The 20,379-nt window shown below is 42.0% G+C and overlaps 1 protein-coding gene across 5 annotated transcripts in view; it reads right to left on the reverse strand.

The window, feature by feature from the left end:
- GNG7 (G protein subunit gamma 7) overlaps positions 1 to 20,379 on the reverse strand; it is a 131,053-nt gene that overhangs the window by 109,910 nt on the left and 764 nt on the right. The gene's annotated exons all lie outside the window — the stretch shown is intronic.

The raw sequence follows: 20,379 nt of genomic DNA on the forward strand, positions 1-20,379 counted from the left end.
GAGTGCCAAGCCCCCATTTTATTTTGGGGGGTGGGAGGTGGAACACAAAAACTCGAAGTCTCTTCAGGTTTTGCTTTCGGTTGTCCTGGCTCAAAAAAACCCACATTATCAATGGCCTGCTAGGCCACAGTGTAACAATACCATTCTTTATGTGAGCTCATGTGATAGTAAGCACTGCAGCTTCTGCCTCCTAGACAGACTCCTTGTTTACGACTTTAATCATTAACAGTTTAAGAGGTGTGTTTTTTGTTTTTTTAAATGTGCAGCCAGTGATGTGGCTGGACATAGTAAAACTGTGATGCATTTCAAATTTTAGAAAGTCAGAGGAGTCATTAGTGATAATCACCAGGAAGCTAGGGAAGTTTACTTATTCCTGTTATGAATCTTCCATGTTTCTACTGCAGGGGAGGAAGGTTCTCTAGAAACAATATAAAGAGTTGGAAACAGTCATAGGTCTGGCTAGAGATCACTGCCATGGTTTAAAAGGGAGAGGGGACATTACAAGAAGACTGCTACCCTCAGGGTGCTAAGGTAGACATGGTCACGTGCCATTAACAGTTATCTGAGGTCTAAGGCCTGGTCCCCACGAAGTCCCCACTTCGGACTAAGGTACGCAAATTCAGCTACGTTAATAACGTAGCTGAATTCGAAGTACCTTAGTCCGAACTTACCGCGGGTCCAGACGCGGCAGGGAGGCTCCCCCGTCGATGCCGCGTACTCCTCTCGCCGAGCTGGAGTACCTCCGGGATTGATCCGGGATCGATTTATCGCGTCTTAACCAGACGTGATAAATCGATCCCAGAACATCGATTGCCTGCCGCCGGACCCTCCGGTAAGTGAAGACGTACCCTAAGGGAAAGTAATTCCGGAGAATCTTTGGAGGAAAAGGAGTCTACAAACCACTCTACTACAACCTAACAATTGGATTTTTGTATCCTTTTATCTGTACCCTAATCTCTCAAAATTATAGTCTAGAGATAAAACAAAAGTAAAATCTACCAAAAATCATATGGAATCCTGAGGTAAGCAGCAGCTTCAAGTTTCTGACTCCCAAATATCTGGAAAGAAAGAATGGGGTACCGATGTTGAAGCCTCTACTGTGAGATCGTCAAAAGGATACTGCTGTAGGTAATCAGAGGGGAGGCAAATTGCTGTTGGAGATTGCAAAAACAACAAAGCATGAATTGGAACGGAGCTAACCAATGTAATTTTGCTCACAGTAAACTGCTGCTCTCTGCCTCCAAAAATATATGGAAAACCCATAAAGTTTCAAGTAATAGGCAGAGGAGCGGAAGTTGCGTCAGGAGCACAACATCCTCCTTTGGCTTTTCCACTTGACTCCCTTTATGACTTTACCTCCGAACAGGAGCAAAAACTGACTTAATGGTCACTAAAAGCAGACACTAAATGAATTAAAGGAGCATTAACCCAACAGAAGTGTAAAATCTCTTTAATAAAACACAGGAAAGTAACAGCACGATAATAACCCAACTCAGGTTCACTTCCAGAAAATGAAACACTTAGAACTAGCCTCCTTCTGGCCATTAAACAATAAACTAAGTCAGTCACTGCCCAAGGCCCTGCATTCATCTGTAAAGATATTATTATTTGCCAGGAGATACTTCTAGAGTACTGAGCCTCTTCCCTTGGCCATAAAGAACTTGCTTTTTTTTCCTTTAATGCAATGACAAAAGCCTATACAATGTAGTGCTGCGGTATGCCTTACTATCCATTTCCATCGGATTTACAGCCCTGTGCAATGCAATTGCAATGACGTCTACAGAGCACTCACTTAGGCATCCCAAGTTATTCCAGTATTTCACTCCTTGTAATATTAAAGGATAAATCACACAGGATTAGAGGATATTACCATATAATTAAATGCACTTCACAAATATCTGCTTTAGCAATACAAGCGATCACATAATCTCTAAGATTTGTATATGTAGTGAAAATAAACCTGCATTGTGTGTGAGAGCCTTGTAGAAATACCGGGCTAATAACCCTTTCGGAACATGCAAAAAGCCTATTTATAAAATAGTCAGACCCTGCCCTCCTATAGTATTTTTTCATCCAAGGCTCTCAAAAGCTCTTTACACATTAAGTAATCACGGTTCCCCCCACAGTTCTGGGTTTTGGAAGTCTCAGCTGCCTGATGATCCAATCAAGGTTTAGTGATCATAAACAGGTATTCTGTTGATCGTTACGATCAGTGAATGGTGAAGTAGAAACGCATCTACTAAGTGAGGGCCCAGGAAGAGAATCAGAGCACAAGGCAGCTCTTGAAATTAGTTGCCTTTGTGACAGAATGCTATAGAAATTCTTGATCAACAACTTGCCCAAAATACTTAACCCCCGTTTCCCCACACACACAGGCATTTCCCTACTCCCCGCATAAACTGGAGTGCAGTTGTTTGTTTAGTAATTCTCTTGTGTTTTCATTTGCCTTTGCTAGGACCTCCAGTTGACCTGCAATTTTGCAATAAGTTTTGGTGTTACGCAAACTAAAAGAGTTCGAAGTGGGTTTTGTCCAGATTAGACACGACTACACTCTTTAAAGTAGTGACGAACGAGATCAATTATGTTCTTAGGAAGAGGACGCAGAGGTACTGAGATCATTTCTGAAATCATTGCTCCCCATGCCAACCTACCTACTGATAGCAACACTTTCATTGGACCCCTTTTCTAGAATGACCACTCACATTGCAGTAGTTTGGGGAACATTGCAGGACAATAACCAGATGCCACTTGGCTACAGGTTTCCCCCTTTCATAAGGGGCTCATGATCTATGTTACTCTTCTACCTGATGCCAAGAACCAAAACTGTGTGCTACAGTCAGACAGTCTAGACTCTGGAACAGATGATGGTTAGTCTGCAATATCCCAAGAAACCAGATGGCTTTGGGCAAGCTATTTCTTCTTCAACTCTGGCCATCTCACTAGGATAACATTATAGTAATCACGTATACTGGCAAATAAAACTGGAATTAAGTTCACAATCCCCATAAAAATTAGGAGCAACAGCTGCCACTGGCAAAAAAACTGGGATTTCTCTAGCATTTGAAAGCTTTTCCTTCCTTAATTAGATCTGTTTACAACGTCAGATTAGACAAAGTAAACTAATATTTATAAAGTAGTTTAGCAATGGATCTTTGTAAATCTAATTTTGCAAATAAACTTTCTCTTTCTATGAACATGAAGCTTAATTGGTGGATACTGGTGGCAAGGACAAGAGATGAGCCATAAATTCACAAGCAGTTTTCTTCTATTTATAAATAAGATTTTTCTGGCAAAGTTATCTGTTAATAAAATACACTGACAGCTCACAGAAAACCCTGAAAAAAAAGAGTAGTTAGAAACAAATCTGGTAATGCTACATATTCTGTATTTTTCTTCCATCGTTCTTTATAGTCTGTATTTCTTCTGTTACAAATCACAAGATCTGGAGACATTAGGGACATTTAAGACACAGCGTTTTGTTTGTGACAAGGTCACCTGCTCCTAGGTTTTTCTCCCTGTCAGTCATTTCCACAACAATCACCTACAGTAGAATGTCATGGACAGTGACCTGACATTACAGAGGAGGAAAAAGCATCACAGCGTTGCCAGCCCCTCAAAATACTCTGCTTTTTCTTGAAGGCCCAGCTCATGGAGTTAGGAGATTACGTGAAAAGATCTGCTTTCATTAAAGAAATTATATATTTATCTTAGCTCACAAGGCTGCACAGAAAATAACTGAAAACGTAAGCCTTAAGGGCTCAAAATAGAGAAGGAAAATAAAACAAATCTAAAAGGTGGTATATTTAAAATCTCATGATTTAAGCCAGTCTCCCAATTTCTGAATGCTTGACAACAGTGAGAACAGGTCAATTCTCATGAAACGTTATTTGCATGTAAATGCTTCCTGAATATTAGCCCAAATAAAGGGAGGGATATTTGGCTACAACAAATGTAACACATCATCCGGTCTTCAGATTATGTAGGAAAATGATAAAGGGTTTCCTTATTTCCCTAATGCAGTCAAAGGTTTATATTGGAACAGCAGTGTAATTAGGATTATGCCAGCACTTCCACTGCAAGCTCTTATGCTTTCAAACTTGAAAAATAATGGACGTAAAAATGTAAATCAAGCTAAAATTCAGAAAAAAGGCAGGGTGAGGAAGACAGAGAAACCACAGAGGGTCAACATTTAAAAAGTAATGCAACACACACACAAAAGTTGACTAATTTGGATTTTATGCTCATCTTTTTAAAAAAAAAAAGTCAAGTAGTATTTGGATCATTTAATAATATACTTGCATTTTGCTGCTTTGCTGTTTAACATTCCCTCCAACTCCTTTCAAATGTATTAGACACACACTGCTCCTTAACAAATTTCCTGATAGAATCGTATTCTCTATGTAAGAACTTAGACCAGGGGTGAGCAAACTTTTTGGCCCGAGGACCACATCTGGGTATAGTAATTGTATGGTGGGTCATGAATGCTCACAAAATTAGGGTTGGGGTGCGGGAGGGGGTGAGTGCTCTGGTTGGGGGTGCGGGCTCTGGGGTGGGGCCAGAAATGAGGAGTTCAGGATGCGGGAGGGGGCTCCAGGCTGGGGCAGGAAGGTAGGGTGCAGGGCAGGGCTCTAGCTGGGGGTGCGAGCTCTGGGGTGGGGTGGGGGATGTGGGGCTTGGGGTGCAAGAGGGTGCTCCAGGCTGAGACCAAGGGGTTTGGAGGGCAGAAGGGGGACCAGGGCTGGGGCAGGGGATTGGGGCATGAGGGGAGGCTCAGGGGTGCAGGCTCCGGGCGGCGCTTACCTCAAGTGGCTCCCGGAAGCAGCGGCGTGTCCCTTCTCCAGTCCTATGCGGAGGCACGGCCAGGTAGCTCTGCAATCTGCCCCTCCGCAGGCACCGCCCTGCAGCTCCCAATGGCTACGGTTCCGGGCCTAAGGGAGCTGTGGGGGTGGCTCTTGGGGCAGGGGCAGCATGCAGAGCGAAGCCCCCTGGCTGCCCCTATGCATAGGAGCTGTAGGGGGGCCACACCACTGCTTCCGGGAGCTGCATGGAGCAGGCCCCACCCTACTCCCTGGCTGGAGCACCAGAGCGGGGCAAGCCCCAGACTCTGCTCCCCAGCGGGACTCAAGGGTCGGATTAAAACGGCTGGTGGGCCATAGTTTGCCCACCTGGACGTACACCCTGCTCCTGAGAGTTAACCCAACCCACTGACGTCAATCCCACAAGTCTGAGCAGGCAAAAAGCTTGCAGCACTGCGGCCTTATTTACATAGAGGACAATAGCTAAGAGGACCCTGTGGTGCAACAATAAACAACACTTCAATACATAAAGTTACCTAAAACAGTAAGTTCACATGAAAAGCCAGAATTCCACTAGAGATTCTCTGCCTTCTCGCATACATCGCGTAGCTCTTGTTTCTGTAGTTCGTGTATAGAAATAACTAAAACTTCACACAGATATTTTGAGCCAAAAATTCTTAAGAAACTGTGGTAATCAGAATCAACACGGTTAAAATTTAGAAAGGCACTGAACTTTAATACTTGTGTCCGTCACAGCCTTACTGATTCAGCTGAAACCACACCCTCATATCATGCTATTGTGCCAGTGTCAACTTCAACTTTGAATTTCCTATAGCTGTTGGCTTTTTGGTAAGCTTAACAAGATTTCCTGTCCTCCAACAAATTTTTTTCAGATTGTGTCTTCCTGGTCATTGTGGAGATATTTTAATCTTTCTAATGCTAGGACAATTTCCATCTGAAAACATTAGAAAGTTTGGTAATAAGCACTTCCTTTAATACTATTAATCACAGAACGGCAAGGAATGGCTTGAGCTGCAAAGAGATCATATTTCACCTGCAAAGTAACAGCATATACAGTACTATCCAAACAATCTCTCCCAGCTGTTATTTACTAAAGGGAGTAGGAAGTGGTTACTCTGAAGCTACAGCTAAACCCCCAGCAACTTTTTATGAGAGACTAGAGAGCAGAGTAACTTGACATCTTATAGTAGCAATATGCAACCTAAGAGCAACTAGTCTCTTAGGATATTTATTAGTTGATACACCTATTTTTCTAGATCCATGAGATTCTAGAAAAGTGAAGTTACTGGTACCATGGCCCTGGTACTGCGTAAACTATTCCCACAATGCAGCACGCTCCTGGCTATAACAATTGTTGCTATTCCAAGTCCTGGGCCTCTCCAATGGAACCTGACAAAGTTGGACCGAAGTTGTGCAATATATTCAGATGTCCACTAGGACAAAACCACCAAAACACAAACCCATTTCCCCAGCAGCGAAAGACTGATGCGCTTACCCAAGGCAACACCAAGCCATCCCTTCCTAGTTCAAAGGAAAATAGTAGAAAATTTGTGGCTGTCCACCCTATCTTAAAATAAACCCTCAAGTGTTTAATACTGAAATGAGTGCCAGTTACAAAACAAAAAGAACGGGAGAGGCACATGAAACTATTTGCCAGTAATGTAAATCATGTTCGTTTATTTCACATACTGAAATGTAAGAAGATACTATTGGCTATCAGGTGCTTCAAAAAGGCATAGGTCTAATCAGTCTACTTGACCTATCCCCAAAAATATTCATAAGCATAGGATGTTTAACCAAATGGACTATGGAAGCACCAATATGATTCAACAGAGAGATGTACAGGGAGGACGGGGGAGGAGATCAAATGTTCTCAAACAATTTTCTGATTAAATCCAGAACTTGTACAGTAGAACCTCAGAGTTACGAACACCTCAGGAACGGAGGTTCCTCGTAACTCTGAAACGTTTAACTCTTAACAAAACATTATGGTTGTTCTTTCAAAAGTTTACAACTGAACACTGACTTGGTGAAGCTTTGAAACTTTACTATGCAGAAGAAAAATGCTCCTTTCTGTTAATTTTTTTAGTAGTTTAAATTTAATACCTTGCTATATTGTATTTGTTTCTCCTTCCTCCCCCCCCCTCGCCCCGATCTCTGCTGCTGCCTAATTGTGTACTTCTGATTTCAAATGAGGTGTGGGGTTGACTGGTGGGGTTAACTCTGGTGTTCGTCACTCTGACGTTCTAGTGTAACTCCAAGGTCGTCAGAAATTTGAACCACTTGTCTTAGTCCGGGGTACAATTTTCAAAAGCACTCAAGTGACTTAGGAGCTTTTTTGAAAATTTTACCCTAGATCCATCCCTCTAAAGAAAGGCAGAGCATGTGGTGATAAGACAATGGATGTCAGATACCTAATTAGCACCTAGTCCGAAGTGCACATCTTTTTGGTCGGGCACAGAAGACAATTGCTTATTTCCATTCATTCTTGGCAACTACAGACACCACAATTAAATAAGGGTCCTCTTCTCTTCCTAATCATAGACTTGTTTAGAGTCCACAATGAGAAGAACCTGTAAATCCTGTAGCAACGAGCTCTTGAAGATGAAGGGTTCTACCAAATCACTTACGACACCACAACAAAGGCTGAAGTTTTCCAAAGCAATTTGCTGCTTCTGTACATGTGCAGCTCTAGTGGCCCCAAGGGTTTGCAGACGGCACCCTGCAGCTGCTCGTGATCCAAGTTCCACCACACTGTTAGCCAGAAAGGTGGGTTCTTCAGCACAGAGTTTCAGATTCAGGAAGACTGTAGCCTCCAGCCTCCACTGTGTATGTGTAATGAATTCTGCCTAGCCAAATTATATTCTAGTCACATAGTCACCCACTGCAGCTCACATGCAAACATTTTTATACTAATATTCTGGAGCAAGCTTTTCCTTGTCCTCCATAAACTCTCTGAATTGGTTTTGCTCCACAGGGCTGTTAGAAAATAATTACTACGCTAAACCAGGGCCGGCGCTTCCACTAGGCGACCCTAGTGGAAACGCCTAGGGTGGCGGGATTTGGTGGGGGGGGGGGCAGCATTTTGCCGTCCTCGGCAGGAATTCAGCAGCGGGGGGGGGGGGGGGTCCTTCCGCTCCGGGTCTTGGGCAGAAATTCGGCGACGGGTCCTTCATTTGCTCCAGGACCTGCCACCGAAGTACCCCGAAGACACGGAGCGGAAGAACCCCCGCTGCCAAATGCTCAGAGGAGGAGTGCTGCCGCCTAAGGCGGCAAAAACCCTGGTGCCGCTCCTGCGTTAAACCCATAGGCCTGCCATATGAACAACATTTGGCTCATCTGCATTGGTATGTTGCAAGCATGGAGCCACTGCTGTCACTTAGATCCTGTTCTATCTGTACTAACCAATGTAGTGTCCTTTTTAGGACTCACCACAGCATTCTAACCCTGCATGTAACTCAACCTTGCTGCTGCCTTTTACATAAATTAGTCAGCTTCTAGGACCCCTGTAAATAATCCCATGTTTGAGAAACAGAATCTAATCCTTAATCAGCTTTTATTATGTATGGTATTTGCCTAAATATACATATATTTATTGAAAAAACTGCCCGGCACCCCTGTAGGGTATTTCCATAGGAAAGCATAGAATCATAGGATGTAGGACTGCAAGGGACCTCAAGAGGTCATCTAGTCCAGCCATTTGAGCTAAGGCAGCACCTAATATACCTAGACTACCCCGACAGAGGTTTGCCTAGCCTGTTTTTAAAAACCTCCAATGACAGCGATTCCACAACCTCCCTTGCAAGCTGATTCCAGAGCTCAACTACCCTTATGGTTAGAAAGTTTTTCCCGAATATCTAACCTAAATCAGATTAGCCCAATTACTTCTTGTCCTACCTTCAGTGGGCCTGGAGCACAATTGATTACTGTCCTCTAACAGCCCTTAACATATCTGAAGTCTGATCAGGTCCCATCTCAATCTTCTTTTCTCAAGACTAAAGATGCCCAGGTTTTTTGTGTGTTTGTTTTTTTAAACTTTTCTCAAAGGTCAGATTTGCTAAAGCTTTTATCATGTTTGTTACTCCCCCCTTGGACTCTCTCCAATTTGTACACATCTTTCCTAAAGTGTGATGCCAAGAACCGGACACAGTACTCCAGGTGAGGCACCATCAAGCCCAGTACAGCAGGACAGTTACCTCTCATGTCTTACAGAAGAAACTCTTGTTAGTACACTCCAGAATGATACTAGCCTTTTTCGCAACTGTATCACATTGCTGACTCACTCAATTTGTGATCCACTAGAGCCTTGAAATCCTTTTCAGCAGTGCTATGCCTAGCCAGTTATTTCCCATTTTGTAGTTGTGCATTTGATTTTTCTTAAGTGAAGTACTTTGCACTTGTCTTTATCGAATTTCATCTTGTTGAATTTGAACAATTCTCTAACTTGTCAAGATTGTTTTGAATTCTAATCCTGTCCGCCAAGTGCAAGCAACCCCTCCCAGCTTAGTATCATCTACACACATTTTATAACCAAATTCTCCACTCCGTTATCCAAGTTCTTAATGAAAATATTGACTAGGACTAGACCCAGTACAGAGCAAACTTGTTATTTCCCATTTGACAGCAAACCTTTGATAACTACGCTGAGTACGGTCTTTCACCAATTGTGCACCCAGCCTATAGTAATTTCATCTAGACCACATTTCCCTGGTTTGCTTATGAGAATGCTATGTGGCACTGCATCAAAAGCATTACTAAAATCAAGATCTCACGTCTACATGTCTGCAGGAGAGTTACCTTTCCCAGAAGAACATCTGCAAGTGAGCCTCTTCATTCAGAATGCTGGGCAGAATTTCTGTACCCTAAGTAGAATGATACACACCACTGCAGAGGAGTTGAAATGAAAACTTAAAAAAATTCTACTGCAATTTCTACTACGGACATTCTTTCCATAGCTTACTTGCAAACATCAATGGCACTGCAGCAGCAAAAGTAGGTCTTCATACAAATGAGCAGGATACATGAAGTACAATCTGAGGGACACTATTCTCTGTGACGGACTAACAGCCCTACAGACTGACCTTAGTCTAGTCGGATGGTCTTCCTTGGAAATTTGAATGTGGGGTATCCGAGGAAATAGAAGTTGGTTTGATCTTCACTTTGTTTACTGAAACCCCAGAATACCCTTTTTTCTCAGTATCTAGTCCTGCCTACTAGATTTAAAACAGCAGAAAAGTCAAAATACATGGTCTTGAATCTGAACTAACACAGTGAAAATTTAGTCAGAGCAGCCCAACTCCTGAAGAGGTCCAAAAGAAAAATCAGAACCACCTAGTGACAAAGTCAAGAAAAAACTCAGCATATAAATTGCTTAGTACCTAAAGGAAGCTCTTTCTGAAATTACAGACATAATTCAATTTTGATTGTTATAGTACAAAAAAGAAAATACAAACTTGCCAGTTTTAGAAAGCTCTGGGGGGAAAGGCAAAATAAACCAGAATACACAAAAAAGACTGTTCTATCTCAAGGGTGTCAGGAGAAGGGAAACATCATGTTGCAATAAAATCTGGAATCCTAATTTTGTCCAAACAAACATAGTAAACAGAATTAAAACCTGTTCCATCACAAGAGGAAGAGAAGCAAACAGCAACATTTATCGTCCAGCCATAAAGGTAAAAGAATGATTTTAAAAAAACAACCAAACTTTAAAAAATGATTACCCAGGTCCTCTCCCCAATCACACCCCCACTCCAAAAAAACCCTAAATCATAAAATTAAGCATCTACATGATGTACTTACCTATATGTGACAAGGGAACAGCTTTCCATTAAAGCAATGATACACGTGACTAACCACTTCCCTGCTTAGAAAGGGTTTGCAACACAGACAAAAGGCTGCGTTCATCAACCCTAGTATGTCTCCTTCCAAAAGACAGGAGGGAGTATAGTCTATCAGGGACAACATGCTGTGATCATGAAGGAAAGGAAACCCTTGGGTATTTACTGCAGTCCTTCTGGCTGGACTGGTGTTTTCTGTTCCCGTTGACTAAAGTAAAGCTTTAATGCTCCTTTTTGTTCCTTAACTCAAAGCAAATATTTCTGCTCTCACACCCTTACTTAATATATACATGAAGAACCAAAAAGGGTTCTTCTCACCCACCCTGCGTGTCTTTGCCATGAATTAAAAGAATAAATAAGTCCAGTTACTATTTCACCAGCAGCTACCAACAGAATTGCCTTCCCCGGAAAAATAAAGGAATTACGGGACCTTTTGTACTTCTTCAGCCAGTGCAACAATGCACTTCTTTAAACATCTCATCTGCTTTTAATACATACTCTTGCTGCAGAGAACCATTAGTTTATTTTCATGCAAGGTTAGATCCAAGCCCCACCCTCCAAGACTTAGTTAAAAATCCAGTTATGTGGTGGATTTTGATTATGATAAATGGCGATTACGTGGAGAGCCCTGGTTTCAGCAAATTAGTGCCGTAAAGTGCATTCTTGGAACCTGCCAGCTGCCTGACTTCCCAAATTAAATGGCAGTATCCTGCAAAGAATGCAATAACGCATGTTCTTAGAAATACATGAGACACTCTAGACTCTCCAAACTAATGGCATGGGGGCGAAAAGAAGTGTTCTATAGACAAACATTCTGCTGAAAGCATTGTGACTGCTCCAGACTAACAGGTTTTAGAGATTAAGCAATGGAGAGAGAGAGGGGCACTTGTCTCTGCAAAATAGCAGGTTATAGAAACTACTTGCAAAGTGTTAAAAACAGTGCAACAGATTTGTAAACTGGAAGAGTGTGGAAAAAGCCAGAAGCCAACTGCCACTTAGGGGGTTTTGTTGTTTGGTTGGTTTTTTTTGTTCCAGGTCAGTCCAGGCTCCAACTTAATGTTTGACAGAAACTATCTGAAATCAGCCAGTGGCTTTCCTATCCTAAAAAGAGACAGTACACCTCTACCTCAATATAACGCTGTCCTCGGGAGCAAAAAAAAAAAAAAATCTTACTGCGTTATATTGAACTTGATTTGATCCACCCGAGTGCACAGCCGGACTGCCCAGCCCCGGAGCGCTGCTTCATCACGTTATATCCGAATTCGTGTTATATCGGGTAGCCATATATCGAGGTAGCAGTGTATCAAGATTTTAAAAACTGTGAAGAAAGGGAGTAATTTAGACTTGAGTTACCACACACATACCCTAGACCAGAGGTTCTCAAACTGCGGGTCAAGACCCCTCAGGGGGTCACAAGGTTATTATATGGGGGGTCGTGAGCTGTCAGCCTCCATCCTAAACCCCGCTTTGCCTCCAGCATTTATAATGGTGTTAAATGTACAAAAAAGTGTTTTTAATTTATAAGGCGGGTCGCACTGCGAGGCTTGCTATGTGAAAGGGGTCACCAGTACAAAAGTTTGAGAACCACTGCTCTAGACAAAAAATAACTAAGAGTTTTAAGGATATAAACCCAACACATTAGATTATTGCAATTAAAAACTATTTGAAATCCAGAAATTTAGAATTAAGGTTCCAATTTTAGTATATGTGCTGCCGAAGCAAGCACGAAAAACAAAAGTTAACCATAGTTCAGACCCTGAATCTTCACACCCTGTTCACGGCACAGTGACAGATTTCCTTACCCTCACTACACTTCTTCATAATGTTCAACATCCATTCTTCCCACTCAGCCTCCAATAACTTTTACATTACACAAGACAGATTTAGGCCTAGTCCACACTACACAGGCTTTGCCAGTATAGCTAATCAGCATGGCTATCGGCAGAGGCTGGTAGTGTAGACACAGCATGTGCTGATACAAGGAGTTTCTGCCATTATAGTAACACCACCTTCCCATACATATTAGTTATGCCAACAGAAGTTCTGTCAACATAGCTGCTTTTACAACTGGGGGGGTTTGCAGAAATACCTTTGTCAGCTGGGGGTATGGTTTTTTCACACCCGTGACCAATAGCTATACCTATAAATCTTTGTAGCGTAAACCTGGCCTTAAACAGGATACTAGAGAAGCTTCTGTCTGCATAGTTTATAGTATATGATTTCTATGCTCATTTCATCACGATTTCCAGGGCTCCTTCTGTCCTTGTCGGTTAGCAACAATTTAAGCAAGTTATAAGAAATTTCAACAAAACCAAACTGACAGAGTTCCAAAACCACGTGAATGAAATGAGATTCCAAACTACTGGACTTGTTTTCAGTTGTGGCCTCAATTTGCTACAGCTTTCCTTCCACACTTGACTCCATTGTCTTTCCTAGTCCTTTTAGGCTAGCCCGCTCCAAAATTGCTCAAACATTATTCCTTTGGTTCAGCCTGTTCTTCTGATCCCTACTTGCTTTTTGCCACCACTTCATTTAAATAAATAAAAAAAAAGAATATTTATAGAACACTTGTTTCCCCATTTCCAAGCAACATGGCTTTACTTCTCCTCAAGCAAAAAACATCCCCAGCGCCAAAAGATTTGTTCCACTTTTATTTCCTAGATCTAACAGGTACTGTACAATGGTTCCTTTTTATATATTACTTGCTGAAAACATGCCTTTTGTTTCAAGATTTAAAAGCCAATATTTTATAACAATAGGAAGCTATGGGTCAAGATTAACGGCATAACTCCACATATGATTCAATGATTGGAATGACGACAATGTTTAATCTGGATTAGCTGGCAATTAAATCAGTCTGATTGTATTAGCCGAACACAAAACTTTCTGTAGAATGCCCCCACAGGGGCTCAGTACACTCACAGGTCATAGGAAAAATGATTTGCCAACATTTTGTTCTAGATATCACAATAGGAAGTTCATAGTGTGAGGCTGGAGGAAAGGAGCGGTGATCCTCTTGAAAGATTGATCCTACCTCCACTGATCAGCCTCTTCAATGGAATAAACTTTTCCATTTAATGGAGTAGACAATTGCCCTTAAACATCCAAGCAATACTGCCTGCTTGAGTGGTTGATACCACAAAAGCAAAATGTTACCTTCTAAATGTAACAATGACAATACACCTTTAGCCTGATATAACACGAATTCGGATACAACGTGGTAAAGCAGCGCTCCAGGGGGGCAGGGCTGCACACTCCGGCAGATCAAAGCAAGTTCGATATAACGCGGTTTCACCTATAACACAGTAAGATTTTTTGGCTCCCGAGGACAGCGTTATATCGAGGTAGAGGTGTACTATCAGAGAAGTGATTGCATTCATTAACCTTAACTAAGGATTTTTTTATAAACTTCTACATTTAAATTCTGTAACTATTTGCCCTCAGAACTGTTCTTAAATAAAGAATTACATAGTAATCTTAAAGTTAACAGAATTTGTGTTTGGGAATATTCAAGTGGTGTACCACAGCTCTCCTTTTCAGTAATCCACTAACAGTCATGACCTACAGAGCAAAAACATCATTCTGTTGCCAGCCAAAACAGAAATTTCACCACCAGCACATTGCAGGGATCATGATATCACCCACCAAACTAGGAAGAAAAAACTACTTTCTGTAAAAGCAATTTCTGAATTACATCTGAAGAGAAACATTTGCCTGATTTTAGAGGAAAGGGTTAAAACACATGTGGGGGGGGGGTGGAGGGGGAGGAGAGACATGAGAGGACAGAAAACACCCAAGGACTAAATTGTAAGAGCAAAGCAAGCAGAAATGGACAAAAATCCTGCCGGGCTTTGGGAAAACAAACAAACAAAACAAAAACCAACAACCTCAACTCTTCTATATGTTTAAAAATAGACCTTAAGCCCTCTGAATGGGATAAGCTGAAAAACCATTTGAAGAACTTTAACAGAATGCCAATTTCTCATGCTGATTGTTCCAGGAGGACTAATGGAAAGGAGAGGAGTGTCATGTATCTACAGCGACCGGAGCGGGACTGGGCAAGGTACTGAGTATGATGAACAACATCCTGCAACCGTCATAGGCCCTGTATTCATGACACTAGCTTCAGGACCAAAAATGAAGGAAATCCTGCTTGCACTAAGACCTTTGGTTCAGTTACTGTCATATTCACACTAAAAAGGGTGGGCTATTTTCAAAGAGTACACACTCACACAAATCTATTTTATACCTTTTTTCCTCCTACTATAGGAATAACAAAGTAAAGCAGTACATAAGTGACTCAGGAGTTCTCAGATTTTACACTTTTTAATATTTTAAACAAAAGTATTATTTCCAAGTACATGTCTGAAAAGCTTAAGATTTTGCAAACCAATATACAATAGGACAGGTCAGAATAAGGCAGAGACGCTTGTGTCTGTTGGAGTGGGTGGGGGAAGGGCAAATTATGTGACAGCATCTGCCTTAACTAAGTTTCCTGGTTTGTGTCTCAACACTAACAGTTTGCCTGAATTTCCTCTTTTTTTGTAAACAGTTTTAAAAAGCTGTTCATAGAAAGTATTTTGAACAAGTTTAGTCCAAAGATAGTAATGAGTTATTGGAGCTATTTCAGTCAAATACATATTTAAGATCAGTGGCATACATGTAGCCCAATTCAGAAAAAAAAAAATCTGGTTTCCATGTTAAAAAACAAAAATACACTCCACACACGCTTTAAAAATTGCTTCCACTCTGCACAAGACATTTGTATTGAAGAAGGCCAACAGGCATTTCTAAGATTTCTATTTACTAAAATAAATCAGTGTAGTGAATATTCAACATTTTCAAAATTAAGCAGATTTTCTCTTGATTTTCCTGACCATTTGTAGTCTCTTCTCTTGACTTAAATTAATTTTGATTCTAGTTGCAAAATACAGGTAATATTTAAAATAAGGCTAAACAAAGACACCCCTTTGCCATGATAATCTATCCCATAATACAAGAAGTTTAAATACTAGAAACCCCGAACACTCATGCATGAAAAAAAAGTTGCATAACTGGTGTATTTAAAGAAAATGCAACATATACATCAAGTTCATCAGTCTATTCTTGTATATTTTGTTAAGCTACTGTGATGAGATATACAAACCCCACCCTGGTCAGGGACAGGTTAATGAGCGGCATGGAGCCCCCACCGCCCCACTACACCTGTGTTGGTCCTTAGACATGGAAGAAGGAGTTCAAAGGAGGGAGCACAGCTCATTGGGGCCCTGACTGGGAAGGAGAGCAGACTGGCAGTCCCCACATTCAGAAAGAAGCCTGGGTGGGGCCGGGAGCTGCCTGCAGACTAGTCTGCCACTGCCTTCCTGAGGAAGGGTAGGTCAGACAGTTTGAGTTGTTACCAGGAACTGGCTGGTAGTCATGCTGCCAAGCCACTGCAGCTGAGGACCACCTGAGAGGAAGGGGGTTGAAAGTTGAACCCACCAGGCCCAAAGATTCTCTTGGTTTGTTGGTCTTAGCCTTCTGGGGTACTGAAGTCCCCACATCAAAACCACATCCATGACCAAAGTGTCCTGAAGACGCCATTGGGTAGGCAGAGCTGCTGCGGTGCCACAGCTACCTATCTAGCTGAACCAGCGCAAATAGAAAGGTGGAATGCTCATGTGATAGCAATAAAACCTACAGCGCTGTCGGCTAGCCCGGAGTCAGTTGGGACAAGTTCTACCATCAGATATGCATATGCAATGCACATGCAACTCCCGCTGAAGTCGAAGAAGTTTCATGCATGAATCCAAGGGCAGAATTTGGCCCTTTGAATTTTATCTGTGTTGCAAAAGTTTGGGTAATTATTATTTTTTTTTTTAAACAAGCTGAGGATACCAGCATGAAGACATGTGTTTAAAAATTATGCCCTCTTCAGCTTTGCTGGTGGTTCTCCAACTGGTTTAGTTTATTAACCAGGTGAGACCAGAGCACTGTGGGAAGGAACATTACTTACATTTTTCTTAAATGTCATTCCCTCCCCCCTTTAATATCTTCTGACATTCTGCACATCAAACTAAGATCCATAAAGGAGGAGGAGAACATAACATCACCTTGGCAACATAGTGTTTATCACCTGTTAGGTCTCTTAACCTATCAGGAGGGTTACAAACCAGTCATACTAGCAATTTTCAAATTCAACACTTCCTGACAAAACTGGTCAGGGTACCACCCAAGTTAAAAAATGCACGTGGCTAAACACATTAGACAAGGCAAATGATAAATTTAACACTTTACACTGCAAATCACTTGTTCAAACAGTAGCCAGTCAAATCTCAACCCTTTTATCTGTTTTAGAGATGGGGAAACAGATCTTGTCCAGACAAAGGATTTCAAGCATTCATGGCTAGCCACCACTGTAGTTACACTGGTGCAAACCTCTAGCACTGACAGGCGAAACATGGACTGGAGCAAGCTGCGGTTTATAGCTTCTTATCCTAGGGATCCTAGCACCCTGTTTGAAACTCGGCAAGGGGTTCACTTTTCAGATCACTATCTTCTTAGCAGGGGGTCTAATAAAATTAAGTCCCCCTATAGCTCTTAAAGAGGAGTTGTCTTCCTACCCTTAGCTGCCCTAACCCCAAAATACCTCATCTGTTGTGGACTGTTTCTCTGCAATTCTTGCAACCACCATTTTTGGGCCATCCTCCCCCAGAGCCTGCCTTTTCCCAAGCAGCAATACAGTGAAGCTGTCATGCTTGTTTTTCAGCTTTATTGCTACCCCCAGGGTTCTGAATAGCAGCAGTGAAACTGATCAGTCGTTTCTACACAGCACCAGGGTCTGCAAATTCAGTAAGAGAGCACTACAAAGGCCATTTCTTCACAACTGAAAGGACAAGAAGGTATTCTTTTTAAATGGCAGCTAAAATTCTGCTTTTCTCCACCCCCTCCCAAACACGTCAGGGAAAACTTCCCACTAGTTACTGGTAAGTGGACAAGTGACTATTTCAAGCCTTGCACAAAGCATAAACTATTCTAATGACAACCAGTTAAGCCGAGGCATTTTGCCAGCACCAAGGCTCAACGGACCAGCCACTGTGCTAATGGGATGTCTTTCGGTATGAGGAATCATGATTCCCCCTATTACTAAAAGTGACAAATTCAGTTATGTGATTTTCATTTTACAAAGTAGTGGGCTACTTTCACCAGCAGTGGGGGGGAAAATGGCATTTAATACTTTCTGAAGGCCAGAGTGTCTGCTCAAGTTTGAGGAGAACAGTGTCTAGTAGTTGGAGCATGAGTTTGGGAGCCAGGAGCTAGAACTCCCCAAATTCTCATCAGTTCTGACACTATTTTCCCATATCTTTAGAACTTATCCAGCCCCCCATTATGGCAGTATCTAAGCACCTCATAATCTTTCCTGTATTTATCCTCAGTACCCCTGAGAGATGGTAACATTGCCCTATCTCCATTTTACAGATGAGCAACTATGACGCAGAGAGATTAAATGATTTGCCCAAGGTCACAGAAGAAGTCTGCGTAGGGTAGGGAACTGACCTTGGGTCTCCCAAGTCCCAAGCTAAAACCTAACCACTGCGTCATCCCTTCTGCTTGTCCCAGACTAGAACAAGTAATAGTGTGCCTCAGTTTCCCCACCTGTAAAACTCCCTCTATGTTGTGAGCATTTAGATAATACTTTTAAAATATTTTGAAGACAAAGTAATAATTATAAATACTACCTCAAGGGGGAAATAAGGAACATTACAAATGGAACATGTGAAGTTCATTTAAAAACTGCTTCCTTTGGAAGTTGTAACATGTTACAACACTTGGAAGACCACAAACAAAAACGTGTTATTCTTGTTTGTTTTAGAGCTACAGAAAGCATGAGAGAAGCTTATACACAAAAAGCTATACTTAAATATTTAGCCAGTGTTATTTTGTGTAATATATTTCATACTGGCCATAAATACAGTTGAAGTAATCTAGGTAACACCGTGAAGTTAAACTGCAGCAGATTGTTTGCTTTATGAAGCTGTGCTGACTTAGGCCCCAATCCTATAAAAATATATACCCACATACTTGAAGCCAATGGGACTACACACAGTGCATAAAGTTAAGAATATGCTTTAAGTCTGCAGAATCAGAGTCTTAGTTCACTGCCATGCTGTTGTAAGGCTAAGGATATTTTGAAAGCTAATATGCTTCAAAAAGAAAACCAACACACGAACAGTTACTTGAAGGACCTCGAGTTCTCTTATAGAGTTGGACTCAGATTAAATATCAAGTTACTGCTTCCTGTGGGCTGTGAGGAAGTCAGCTCCTCTACTGGTAAAGTCACCAGAGTTGTATTTGTCAGAGTACATTTTTTAAATACCCACACCTATAAACAAATAGGTGTAGGTTGTCAGTTTCGCCAAGATCCATCCATCAAGTGCAATTCCACACGATTTTTTAAAAAGCTGTACTGACAGGGAATTTGAATAATTCAAAATCACTAATATAAAAAGATACAAAGAACAAAATAAATCTAACACTAGAATATAACCTAATTAGTTATTTTCCTCTGTTTCTATTTTAAGATCACATCTGCTAGCAATGGCCTAGTACAAAAGTAAACACTAGTGTTTAGACCCTCCAAGACAGCCTAATGAAACAACTCTGAGAGGAAATCCACTGCCTCCAGAATGAGCCATAACACCCCCTCACCCACAAACTCTTCCCTTCCTAATCCCCCCTGCTCCTCCAGAACACTTGCCAGTATTTGGCTTCCCCATTCTATACCACCTCAGCCTGAAATTCAACAAGGAGATGGAGAAAGAATTTCCCTCCCTTGCTGTCTGCAACACCCACACTCCCTGCCTAGCCCCTCCCCACCTCAAAAAAAAAAAAAATGAAAAACTTTGATCACAGTTATTCCAACCTAAACTAGCCTGTGACTTACAATCCATCTCACACCACTCCAAAATACTCCCCAAAAGAACAAGAAAGCTACCTTGAACCAGCCATCAACTCCTTGCCAGTGATATACCCCACCCACATCTTTAACAGTTCCCCAATACTCCACTTACTACCTTCCAACCCTCCAACTACTCCTAGAATATCCTGACATCTATGTCTCTCACACACACTATAACCATGTATATTTATATGCATGTTACCAGTCCCACATACAACTCATATTACCCCCATGCTTTCCAGCTGTCTCCGATAGCCATGTTATATCCCCAAGTTCCCGCTCCCCAGTTATCCAAAAACAGTCCTATCCAACTCCCCACATTCCTCCATTAATTACCCCGACATTCCTCTTTATTTCCCTCACGCCACATACCTATTGTCTTATTACCCCAGAACCCCCACATGCCCCTCTATTACCCCAAACTCACCCATCCACGTGCCAATATGCCCCTCATTAGCCTCCACTCCCCAACCACATGCCCCTTTATTCCCCCACAAGCCCCCTATTCCTCCATTCTCCCCGATAGATACCCCCTTATTCCCCCCACTCATTACCCCAGGACTTCCACATGTCCCCTTATCCCCCTACATGCCAATCCCCTTGTTACCCCACTACCCCTTGTTACCCCCTTTCCCCCCCGTTACCCCACTACCCCTTATTACCCCCTTTCCCCCCCGTTACCCCACTACCCCTTGTTACCCCCTTTCCCCCCCATTACCCCACTACCCCTTGTTACCCCCTTTCCCCCCCATTACCCCACTACCCCTTGTTACCCCCTTTCCCCCCC

This window comes from Trachemys scripta, chromosome 22, assembly GCF_013100865.1.
Source record: "Trachemys scripta elegans isolate TJP31775 chromosome 22, CAS_Tse_1.0, whole genome shotgun sequence".
NCBI lineage: Eukaryota > Metazoa > Chordata > Testudines > Emydidae > Trachemys > Trachemys scripta.